Raw genomic sequence first — 11,862 nt, 5'->3', positions numbered from 1 at the left:
TATTGGTGCACATGGAGAAGATTCAGATTAATGGTTCCTAATTAATCAGAAATTTAGGATAATTTTTTTCTCTCCCCTCTCTCTCTCTAACCAGAATTGGAGAGAAGGAGTTTTTACAGGACAGGCCTGATGTTAAATAAAGCTGAGATTGGCAACTTCCAGTCCTGACTAGAAGCTGATCATTGATAAGAAACCAAATCAGTGAATGAGAAATTATTATTCTTCACTCATCTGTTAAAAGTGGTAACTCAGGAAGAATTATAAATCTAAATTCTCTCCAACTTTGGGAGAACTAAGAAGTTATTCTGGCGTGATGAAACCCTTTTTTCTTAAGCTAGAAAATGGTTAAAAGCCAGTATTTCTACAAACGTGCAGCATGTGGCACTGAAAATGAAACAAATCCTTGATTTCTGTTGGGAAATGGATCCCAAATGTCGAATTCATCTCACCTGACTTCATTATTCATCTCACCAAGGTTCTTTTGGTAGTCCATGGAGTGGGAGAGGCATCCCTAAAGAGTGATTCCTCCTCTCTGGAGGTGCCTGGATTTTTCCCCAGAATAAAAATAAAGGCAAGAGTGACCAGCTAAGACTTAAAAGTCCCATCCAGATTCCATGGTTCATGGTCAAAGGAACTTTCAACAGAAAGGGCAGGGAAACCATCTTCATGCAGAGAAAATGGGAGAACCTGGTGAGTACAAAAGGCAGGGATTTTCACCAAGAACTGAAAGAACCTCAGCTTACCCTTCCAATTCCAGTTTTGTTGTTTTACACACTCAGGAGGGCTGAGTCCCCCACCTTAACAGTCCCCCACCTTCATTCCACAGCTTAACACACTGAGATAAGGAGAGGCAGAAATGGAACCATCCCACATTTCAGCTGGAAAACCCCAGACAGGGATGTGAGCGTGGCTCCCAGGATGGGCAGGATGCATGACCATGATTTTATATTCCCTGTGCTGAGAGCTTTACCTGCAAAAGCTCAACCTTTCATGATTCTGTGCATCCACAAATCATCCAGGCTCTGTTAATGTCATTTTTCCAGCACAGCAGAGCTGAGGATTTTTTTTTGTCCCAGTCCTGGGAATTCTGCAGCTGCTGCTCTGGTGGGAAGTCCTGGCTAAATGGCCAAATTTTAATTTTCTGCTTGATGAAATTCTGGGGTAGCTGAAGAAGGCATTTCATAGAAAGTGGAAAAAGTCAGTGAAAATTGATTTTTCAGGAGGCAAGGAGTGGAATGGATAAGACAGGGGGTAAATTTACTGTACAACTGCTGCATGGAGTGAGGGTTGTGCCTTTTGACCCACCTGCATCCCTGGATCCTCTTTCAGGATATCCCTGGGCCTGCCTTTGTCTTTGGTTCACGAGACAAGATTACCTGGGGCTTAAAAACACTCCAGAATGCAAATCCTCACATATCCAAGGCATGGCATCCCAGGGGATCTGCAGCATGGAATTCCTGTGGCTGAAGCTTGAATTTTGACAAGAGAAAAATTGGTCGACCTTGACCTGCTCAGCTCAGGGAAGAACTGGGAAATCTTTGGAGCTCTGCTGGGTGATTCATGGGGGCATGAATCTCCCCGTGCCTGCGAGGACCAGGCAGCTCTGTCAGCAGCAGCAGAATTAGGAGGAGCTGCAGGAAGAAGGGATAAATGTGCTTGAACTCAACCACAAGCCATTGGTTGCATTCCTGCAGGGGAACACAGGAACCAGCCCATGGCATCACCGGGAATCTGATCCCCATCATCAGTTTATTAAAGCTGCATCTTAGAAATGCACGCACATAGTGGGGATAATTCCTTCCATTCCAGGAATCCCTGGGTAAGGTTTCCAGGCTGAGTTAAGAAAGGTCAGGGTGGATGATCATAGGGTGTCTGCTGGCTTCGATGGCTCCAAATCTCTGCAGGGATTTAGAAGGAGCCAACACATTTTCACTTGGAAGTTGGGATTTAAATAGAGATTTGTTAACGTGCTCCCCTCTCTCTCTCTCTGTCTCCTCTGTGTATCAGCTAGTCAGCATCAGCACAGAAATATTTCTTGTCTTTCCCTCATATTGCCCCACTCCTCATTTCTCCTTCCTCTGTCTTTCAGAGCTGTGACAGCAAAAAACCCCACAAAGCTAAACCCCAGTCCCAGCAGGGAAAGCAATTCAATCCCACACCCCCTCTGCCTCCCTCTCTGCCCCAAATCCGCTCCTGACTCCAACTGAACGTGAAATATTCCATTATTCAGCAAAAAGCAGACAAGCTGAATATTTATTAGTGTTTCCAAGCTCAGCCTGCCCAGCACCACTATCCTAAGGATTAGAGAAACCATGGAAAAGCAGGGCAAGGCCGGGGAGTGATGCCACCTCTTTTCCTGTGCCTTCATGAAAGAAGGGCCTTGAAGGTCCTCTGCTGTTTCCCCTCTCTTTGGAAAATGGCACCTGGCTGTGGAAAATAAGGATAAACTTTCTGTTAACTTCAATTAATGAAGAACTGAAAGGTTTCTTGGGTACCTGAAAGAAGGCAAAACTGTACAAAACTCATTTATGATATTCAGCAAAGTCATGGACGCATCTGGGGGCATAAATTTGGGATACCATTCAGGCTGGTGGACTTCTCAGTGATAGGATAAATTCCAAGCTGTCCCTGCTGAAAACCAAGAGCCTGTAAAGGAATGGGTTTTCACTCTTTTTCCCCCCTAAAATAATCCACATTTGTAGCTCATGCTCACATCGGGAAAAACTTAATAGCTTCGGGTCGATGCCAGTGACGGTATTGAGCAACTTGGCAAAGACCCCTGGAAAAAAGCCAAAGCCTTTAAAAATAACAGCACCACCAATAATAATGCAAGATTCCAATTAAGCTGCTGTGCCAGTGCATGGGAGCAATCCACTGGCCATGGGCTACTGGGAATTTAGGGAGCAACTGGTTGGTGTGCTCTGATTTATTCAGCAGATCAGCTGCAGTCTCTCTGGGACTGAACACCAAGTTCTTTGCTTGCCCTCAAGTGAAATTATTATTGAGGTCAGCAGAGGTATAGAGATCCAGGCCAAGTGGGAATCTGGCACAGCAGTTCCCAGTACTACGGCTACATTTTCCATGACTTTTTAATTTTTTTTTAATTTTTTTTATTTTTTTTTTCAGCAGAGAGTGCAAGTTTCAAGGAGAAAATGCTGCTTTCTGTGAAAAAGGAATGACTCAGCACATCGGAGGCAGACAGAAAGAAAGACAGATAATACGGGGGAAATCAGATGTGTCAGCTTTGGCTGATAGAGACTGGAACATTTCTCTGTCCTAAATCAGTCGAATTTTTGTCAGTTTGAAACAAACACGATGAGCTGACACTGATGAGCTGTTTATTGTGGAAGCCAAGGAGTCTCCAGCTCTTTCCTTGCTCTGGATTTTCAGGTGAATTCTCTAAGCATTCCATTTAAGATTCTGCCTCTTTTTTCTTGCCCCCAGGCAGCCTTTCCTTCTTTTCCTTGCTCAGCTACATCCTGAAATGAAGGGACAAAAAATTAGCTTGTTCCTGTGCCTTTTGTCCAGACCTGGTGTAGGATTGCAGCTCCAAATCCTCAGGACTGGGGTGGGAATTGAAGCCAATTCTCCTTCTTTTTTTTTTTTTGGTGACATATCCAAAAATTATTCTTTTGCATATCAGGATCATCTCCCCCAGACAGTCCTGCTCCTAAATTCCACTGGTTTATCAGTCAGGAGCAAATTCTCCAAGGGGTTTGTTCAGAAGAACAGCAAAAGTCCAGATGGGCCAAGATGTGACCCCTAGGTCAGCAAGGAAGATGTTTGTGGAAGTAGGAAACAATGGGAAATAAATTTTAATACTTTATTTTTTTTTTTAAGTGAGTGTTTAAAAACTTTTGACCCAATCAAGGGTAAGTTCTTCTTTTAATCCTTCATGGGCGTGTGCTGGACCTGAATATGTGGGATAATTAAATTTTTGGGATGTGGTTCCCTAGAGGTGAAGCTAAATTTTTTTGGGTTGTTGGGGATGGAGGAATAGAGGATGGTAAAACACCCAAAGTTTAGGTTTCCCCTTCTTTTACATGTGCAATCCTGACCTACTCTCTCTAAACCTCTACAATCAGCGCAGGTGAATCACCCAAACTTGGAATTCTGGGAATATAAAAATAGGGCAGGTGAATTCCAACCAGTGCATCCAGTATATGTATGGGATTAGCAAATATTGAAACGTGCCATCTGCTTTTTGTCTTTGGCCCTGATGTTTTTATCCCTGCATGATTTTGCAACTCAAATTTGTAACTATTGGCAGAAAGAAGGTGGATGAGGGATGGCAGGAAAAATTCATCTCTGTAAAACTTTTATAACCTTGTTAGCAATGCTATTAAAAATGTTCTCCAAGTAGTTATCAAGGTGTTTCGCTTCCTGAAATTTGGATTTATTGAAACTTCGTGACAAAAATAGTTTAGAGAAGTGAAATTAATCACTGCATTTATTAAAAAGAAAAACAACTCCCCCCCCAGAAAAAGCAAAGAAAAGAATTGTGTGAAAATATAGAAAAGAATTAAAAATAATCTATATTGAGGCCTGGGAAATGTTGATATTTCTTCAAGAATTGTTTTAAAAATCTCGTACAACACAAACAAGGTTTTGCTAAATGTTTAACTAAAACACCTTTTGATTTCAGGCTTCTGAAAGCTTTCAGCAGGTTTTCTGGGGGATCTGGAACCAGGACAATTCTGCAGGAGGGACTGTTTTTATAATATATTTGGGCTTGGGAAATAGAAATCTCCAAATAATGTGAGCTCATGTGGATTTCTCCTCTGGATTCCTGACCCACCTTTCAGTGCAACTAAGCCAACTTTTCATCTGGTCTGTATCAATGTCACAGAGGCACCTCCAGCTTCTACCTGAACCATAATACTCACCCTCTAAAATGCAGATTAATCATGGGGAGGTGCATTAGTTGGCTACTGGTGCTTCCCAAGGAGTTCTGCACATTTAAAAGCTCAGCACGAGGATTTATTGCCTTATTTTCCGAGTCCTTTTTCTTTCCATTATCTCAGCGCCTTGCCCAAGTGACCCTCTGATGGGTGATACACATAAATACAGCCCAGACATGCCCAGCCCGTGATTAAATACCCTGATAATTTTGAGGCCCTCCAAGATATAGGATTTCACACTATCACAAATCCTGCTGCAGTCAACCAGTAGCCACAATCAATTACTGGGGGCGGCCGCGCTCGCCTTCCTCCTCCAGAGTTTCTTGATTAGGTGCCAACAGCGTTCAAGGCCCGTTGCTTTCCTACGAGGGAAAAGAGCAAACTCCCTCAGAGATATCCTCAGGAGCAGACAGAAAGGCTCTGCTGCAGGAGGGGCAGTGGAACAGCCCCTGACCAAGGGGTGTCCCAACAAACGGTTAACCCCAAAGCCATCCCGCGTCCCGCTGACGGGCTGAGGGAGCAAACTTGGATAAAGCACCCAAGTGACTGACTGGGAGCCACGGCCAGTTCCAAGAACACTCCGGGACCAGAAAGCTTTGGCTGGGTAGGATTTCAAGGTCTTGTCCACAAGGATCCACAATTAAAATTTCTCGTCCTAAAGTTTCATGGTGAAATGAAAACCCTGAGATTCCAACGCTTCCCCGCTCTCCTCCCCCTTCCAAACACCACTCACAATGCTCGGTGGAAGGAAAAGAAAACCTCCAGTATTTTGGCAATTGGCTCTGCCCTCTTTTACATATTTCAACTCCATCTTTTTGGAAGAGCTGTAAATCTTTCCTCCTGTTTTTCCCCCCCCTTCCTTGTTCTGTCTTCAGCCTGCTTGGCTGTGTAATTGCAGTGTTCATGTTACTTGCATGCATAGGAAATGATGTTTAAAGGGAAGGGAACTAAAAATGTTTCTCCTCCTTTCTCTCCTCGGCTTCAGGGATTCACTGATAAGTGCTGGGAAGTGATAACTGGCTTGTACCAGCAATAATGTGGCTAACAGGGTCAGGGAAGGGATCGTTCCCCTGTGCTGAGCACAGCTGAGGCCACACCTCAAAGCTTGAGGTCACTTTGGGACCTCTCATGACCAGAAGGACATTGAGGGGCTGGAGCATGTCCAGGGAAGGGAATAGAGCTGGGGAAGGGGCTGGAGGACAAGAAGAGAAACCTGGGGACTCAGGCAGGAGAAGAGGAGGCTCAGGGGGGACCTTGTGGCTCTGCACAGCTCCTGACAGGTGGGGACAGCTGGGGAGGTCAGGCTCTGCTCCAGGGAACAGGGACAGGAGGAGAGGAAATGACCTCAAGCTGTGCCAGGAGAGGTTTAGATTGGAAATTAGGAAATTTTTTATGGAAAGGGTTGTCAAACATTATAGGAAGCTGCCTGTGGCCAACAGAAAAAGAAGGACATGATGTGATGCTTGTCATCTATTCACAACACCATTATTATAATTCCAGAGGCATTGGGAGCCCTTTGGGAGCATCCTCTGTAGCAGAGCAGACAGTGCTTCTCTGCTCTGCAGGAGGAAAACCAAATTATGGATCACAAGTCAAGGCTGGAAATGGACTCCAGAAGGTGAAGGTCAGTTCTGCCTACAAGGTGACCTCAATCCTTGTCCCTTATTTGTCAGTTTATTTAAAATATTTCTCTCCTTTCCTTGGACATGCACAGGTGGACTCTACAGGAAAACCCTGTGTAGGTTATGAGTATCAAGGAATGTTTTTAAAGCTCCATGGCTATTCACATTCAGGATCTGTGGGCACAAAAATTCAGGAAAAAAAACCCTCACCATATTTTCAGAATAAAATATTTTTTCCTTCCCATTTATCAGGTGAGCAAAGTTGAATCCTCTCAAAACATGATGGGATTTAAAGCTAATTTTGGTCTTTTTGTATATGACATTTAGACAAGAGCTCCTGATCAAATTTCTTTCTTTATTTCATTTAAATGTTTAACGAGGAAGATGTTTTTTTTTCCCCTCCAGAAATGTTCCAGTCTCCATGAAATTTTCAGGGGGAAACTCTTCTGCAGTGGAGAATGAAGTGACCAAAGAGAGAGAATGAGTCATGTCCCCTCTCATGTAGAAACTGGGGTCAACACAACCCCATGGGATGTAGCAGAATCAACTTCAAATCCCTCACTGGCACAGCTTGGACTCGTTCCCCAAAAAATTCCTTTCTGCGCCCCCAGAGCAGCGAATTCCTGTCAGCTGTAGCACAAATATTCCCCAAATTCCCCTCAACCTGCTGCGGTGGCTCTGCTGTGCTTTGGGGAAGGTTCAAACAGGTCCTTTCGTAAGCGCTTCCACTCCCACGTTATCCATCTGTGGGAAGCTCATTCCATGGCCTCATCCCTCTCTGGCAAGTTTGGGGAGGTTTCTGGCCAGCTCCGTGATGAAGTGGTGGATCCAAGGTGTTTGGATTTGCCCTTGGCCCCGGCTTCCCTGTGACGTCCTCTCCACTTCCAAATTAATGTGCAATTTGGGAGGGTGAGAGTGCCTTCAGCTGCCAGGGGCTGTGGGGATGGGATAATTATCCTGAAGAAACTCCTGACAAGCCAGAGCTGGAAACTGTGGCCTCGATGGAAAGGAAAATCATTGTAGCCATGTAAACATGTGCCGATGCCCTTCAGGACTGGCCTGTTTTTAACCTATTTTTAACCTTGTTTAGCTTTGAAATTTGCTCTGGATTTTTGGGACAGAAGCTGGGGGTGCAGCAGAGGGGAACCTGTCCGTGTGTTTTGTTGGATGAAACATCAAATAAATGGAATGAGGAGGAAGTGATAAGGCAGGAGAAATCAGATCATAGTAAAATGACACTTTATCTGTGACAATCAGATTAATTGGGAAAATTAACGGGACTTTTTGATTGCAGCATTGCTGTAACTCCCTGTTTATATGCAAGGTCTGATGAGTTGAAGAACCAGATCCATTTTGAGTCTGTTTCTGCACAATGGAATTGGAATGCTGGATGTCAGATATGCAAATAAACAATCATCTTTTTCTTCTTGTTTTGAATTAAAAGGTTAATAACACCCAAGATTAATTGAGGGGTATAGAACATGATGATATTGAGTACCTATAAGCCAGATGAAATCCATCAGCTTGGAAGAAGAGGGAATTTTCCTGTTGGTTTCTCCACAAAGGCTGAAGTGGGATTTCAACCTTCTGTTGAAAACAGGGAATTCAAATGTGGTGGCAAAAGGACAGGAAGAGTCTTTGTAGTCCCAGATGGAGCAAAAAAAATCAACCTCCAAAAAAAAAAATCAACTTCATCCTCAAAATCAACCAACCTGATCTTGCACACCTTGGAAAACCAAGTGGGATTTGTTTGACCTGATGGTCCTGGTGGGTCCCTTCCAATCCAGAAAATTCTATGATTCCAGGACCTGAGATCCTTGTTTTAGTCTCTCTTTAAAATCGCTCTCACCAAAGGCCTCTAGCACAGAATTAATCTCATCTTTTAGTGGAATCTTGCAATAGATCCAAGGATTCATCCTCAAAAAATCCTGGTGGGAATAAAGGGAATATAAATGGAGCTGAGGGCACAAATGACGAGATTTTAGTGTGAATTGAGACAAATTTCTTCTTTTGCTAAGAATGTACTAGTTTCTCCTTCCATTTCATGCTTCCCATCCTTCAGGAAAGGTTTCCAGAGCTCCAGAATTAAAGGGAAGAGCTGATGTTAACAACCTTGTCCTTTGCTTTGGACCAAACTCCACGCCAGTCACAGCAGAGCTTTACCTAATCTGGATTCCTCTCGCATCAGCCACATCTGGTGTTTTCCATCCTGCTTCCCTCTGGGTGGGGTTTATTCCCAGAGGAGGATAATCAAGACTTTCCAGCCTCATTTTCCAGCTGCATTTTGGCCTTTCAGTTTAGAAGGGCTCAAAATTCTTTCCAAGGTGTTTATCGGAGCTTCCTCTTGTTTGCTGCCACAGCCCGAGGTGACAGGTCTCTCAAGTCACCTTAATACTGATTTGACTTCCCAAAATTCCTGCTGCCTTTCCCATGATCTCTCTCTCTCTTAATTCTCAGTGATCATTTGGGCTGAATTTGGAAATATGACTTTATTTGGCTGATGTCAAGTGCGAGAACCACACACATGAGGGAAAATCATGAATGCTCTGCAGAGCAAATGTGCAGGTCCACTGATTGCATTGCCCTAACTTTTAATTTTCTTTAATTCTTATAACTCCTTAGCAAACTGCTGATGAGCCTGCTCAATGAAATGAAGAGAGTGAATATGCTAAAAAATGTAAGTGTTTTCAAAATCCAACCCACACGTGCAGGCAGAAATTAGGTTGCAGTGTTTCAGTGGGGGAACGTGTCTCTCTCTGCTGTAAAAATGTGCTTTTTGTAAGCATTTTTCCTCATTTTGCTCATTTATTCAGACGCCCAGGACTGGGGGAGGGAGCACAGCATTTGTAACATTACAATTCTGTCCAAAATCAAATGTCAGGCTGTATCTGTCAACCTTCATTTTGCACGAACTCGACGTTGCAAGGAAAGATTTCTGCTCAGGATTTGTGGCTTGGCTGCTTTTCAGCCCATCAGGAGTGAGGAGGGACCCTCAGCACTGGTCTCAAACGGGGTTTAAACCCCCTCAAGGACCCAAACTGTGACACTGGCCCCAAGGTGACAGAGAGACCCTTCTGTGTGGTCACAATTGTGTGGTTGAGGGCACTTTCTGGGAGGAAAGCTAAGCTGCCATGCGGGTATGGTTTATATTCCCAGCAGAGCTGATTTCTTAATCCCCTTCTCCAGTTATGTGATTCCAGGACTCCTGTGCTTTACCTGGGAAGGCAGCTACACCTGAGCCAGGTCCAGGCACGCTGCAAGCCCAGTCCAAGGCAGAAATCACATCTCCCTTCTAAGGTTTCACTCTTTGTATGGCTGGCATGGAGAACCTCTCAGGAATGGAGCCAATTGTCGTATTACATGTGCTGTTTGTCCAGGAGGAATTTTCTTTGCTTTCTCCTCTTTCTCTAGGAAGTAGCCACAAATGTCCAGTGTAGGGTTACTGGGCCCACGCAAAAAAAAATTTATCAGATTTTAGCAGCTATTCCTGGAATTACAATATTGTTTTGTCTTTTTTTTTTTGTTGTTTTTTGAATCGAAATGGCAGCAGCTCAGGTGTCAATTTTCACATCAGGGGCTGTGTTCTTTTCCCTAGGAGTTCAAATTTTACAAAGATGACAGAATTACAGGGAAAGGTTTGGGTGGCAGAGGATCAATTTTTTCTTTTTTCTTGGTGATAGAGCTGAATATTTCTTTCTAAAAATCAAATTTCAGTAATGATTATTATATAATAAAATATTATTTTAATGGTTCTTTTGGGAAAAAAAAAAAAAAAAAAAGATTGTCCCACAAGTCTGAGCTGGAGGAAGAGATCAGGACAGGCTGAGGACATTGTCAGTGTCTGTGAGATGTTTCATGGAGCAGCTCTCAGGAGAGTGAAGGCTCAGAGCAGATGGGCCTCAGTTTTTCCTCACCATTCCAGGAAAGGAAAAGTTTACAGAGCCTCCCAAAATACCTCTCATTGCTGTGCCATTTCTTGCCTTAACTTTTAATTTTCCTTGATTTGTATAACTATTTAACATACTGTTGATGGGCCTGCCCAACGAAACGGAGAAATTAAATATGCTAAAGGCATTTCGGGGGTGAGGTATTTCAAGGGTGGCATTTTTGGCTGATTCCAGGATTCTACACGACCCCAAAATCAATCAAATCAATCAATCAAATCAAATCAAAACCTCCTCTACTTTACCCATCTTTGTAAAGAGTGTGAAACATGAGATATTGGTCTTATTGTGGCTCACCCTTACATTTCAGCTCAAATGAAGATGACACAAGAAAAATGTTGACTTTTTGGAATGAGTCCAGAGCAGGACCAGGAGTTGCTCCAAGGGCTGGAGCCCCTCAGCTCTGGCGCCAGGCTGGGAGAGCTGGGAATGCTCACTTCAAGAGAGGAAGGCTTGAAGGAGAACTTAAGAGTCCCTCCAGGGCCTAAAGGAGCTCCAGGAGAGCTGGAGAGGGACTGGGGACAAGGGATGGAGGAATAGGACAAGGTGGAATAACTTTAAACTGAAGGAGAATAGGTTTAGATTAAATGTTAGGCACTCTTCCCTGTGAGGGTGGGCAGGCCCTGGCACAGGGTGCCCAGGGAAGCTGTGGCTGTCCCTGGATCCCTGGAAGTGCCCAAGGCCAGGATGGATGGAGCTTGGAGCAGCCTGGGACAGTGGCAGGGCTGGAAGAGTATCCCACTGCCATGGTAGCCCTGATTCTTCCATAGATTTCAGTGTCAATCTTGGGAAAGCAGCCTAGTGAAGAGGTGGCTTTACCCACGTGAATTAAAATTCTTTAAAGACAGCTCAGGAATATTTCTGAGGTGCAATTTTTGCTCTTGGCTTGATTGCTCTGCTTCTGGCATTCTCAGTTTGCTTTGTCACACACCAGTCACTTGAATTCATCCGTTCACCTCCTGTCCCAAAGATGAGATGTCCTGATGAGGAGGGTGTTGGCTTTCACTGCCCACACAGCAAAAAAAAAGCAGGAGAAACACCTCCAGCACAGGTGAGAGCTGACTCTGCTGAGGCCTGCTGCTCTCCAGAGGGGTTAGAATAGGACCTGAAGATGGAAAAGTTCCCAATGGAGCGCCCTGAGGTTAAACTGGGATCAAACTGGGATCAAGCTGGCCCGTTTGGCATGGAGCAATCCGCGCTTTGGGAAATGGGGGTGAGCATGGACACAAGCAATGCCCTCTGGTTTAGGGAGTAATCTCAGTGCTCTGCAGCTGGGACAGACTCCAACTGTGCGAGCTGCCCTGGTCTGTTGATTGCTGGTTTCAGTTTTTTCTCTCTTGAGCATTTTCCCCCTCTTTTCCTTCCCTCTCCAAGTGAATCTCAGCAAATCTGACA

This window comes from Molothrus ater, chromosome 1 (genome assembly GCF_012460135.2).
Source record: "Molothrus ater isolate BHLD 08-10-18 breed brown headed cowbird chromosome 1, BPBGC_Mater_1.1, whole genome shotgun sequence".
NCBI lineage: Eukaryota > Metazoa > Chordata > Aves > Passeriformes > Icteridae > Molothrus > Molothrus ater.
The sequence above is the reverse complement of the archived record's forward strand: the minus strand, read 5'-3'. Positions refer to the sequence as shown.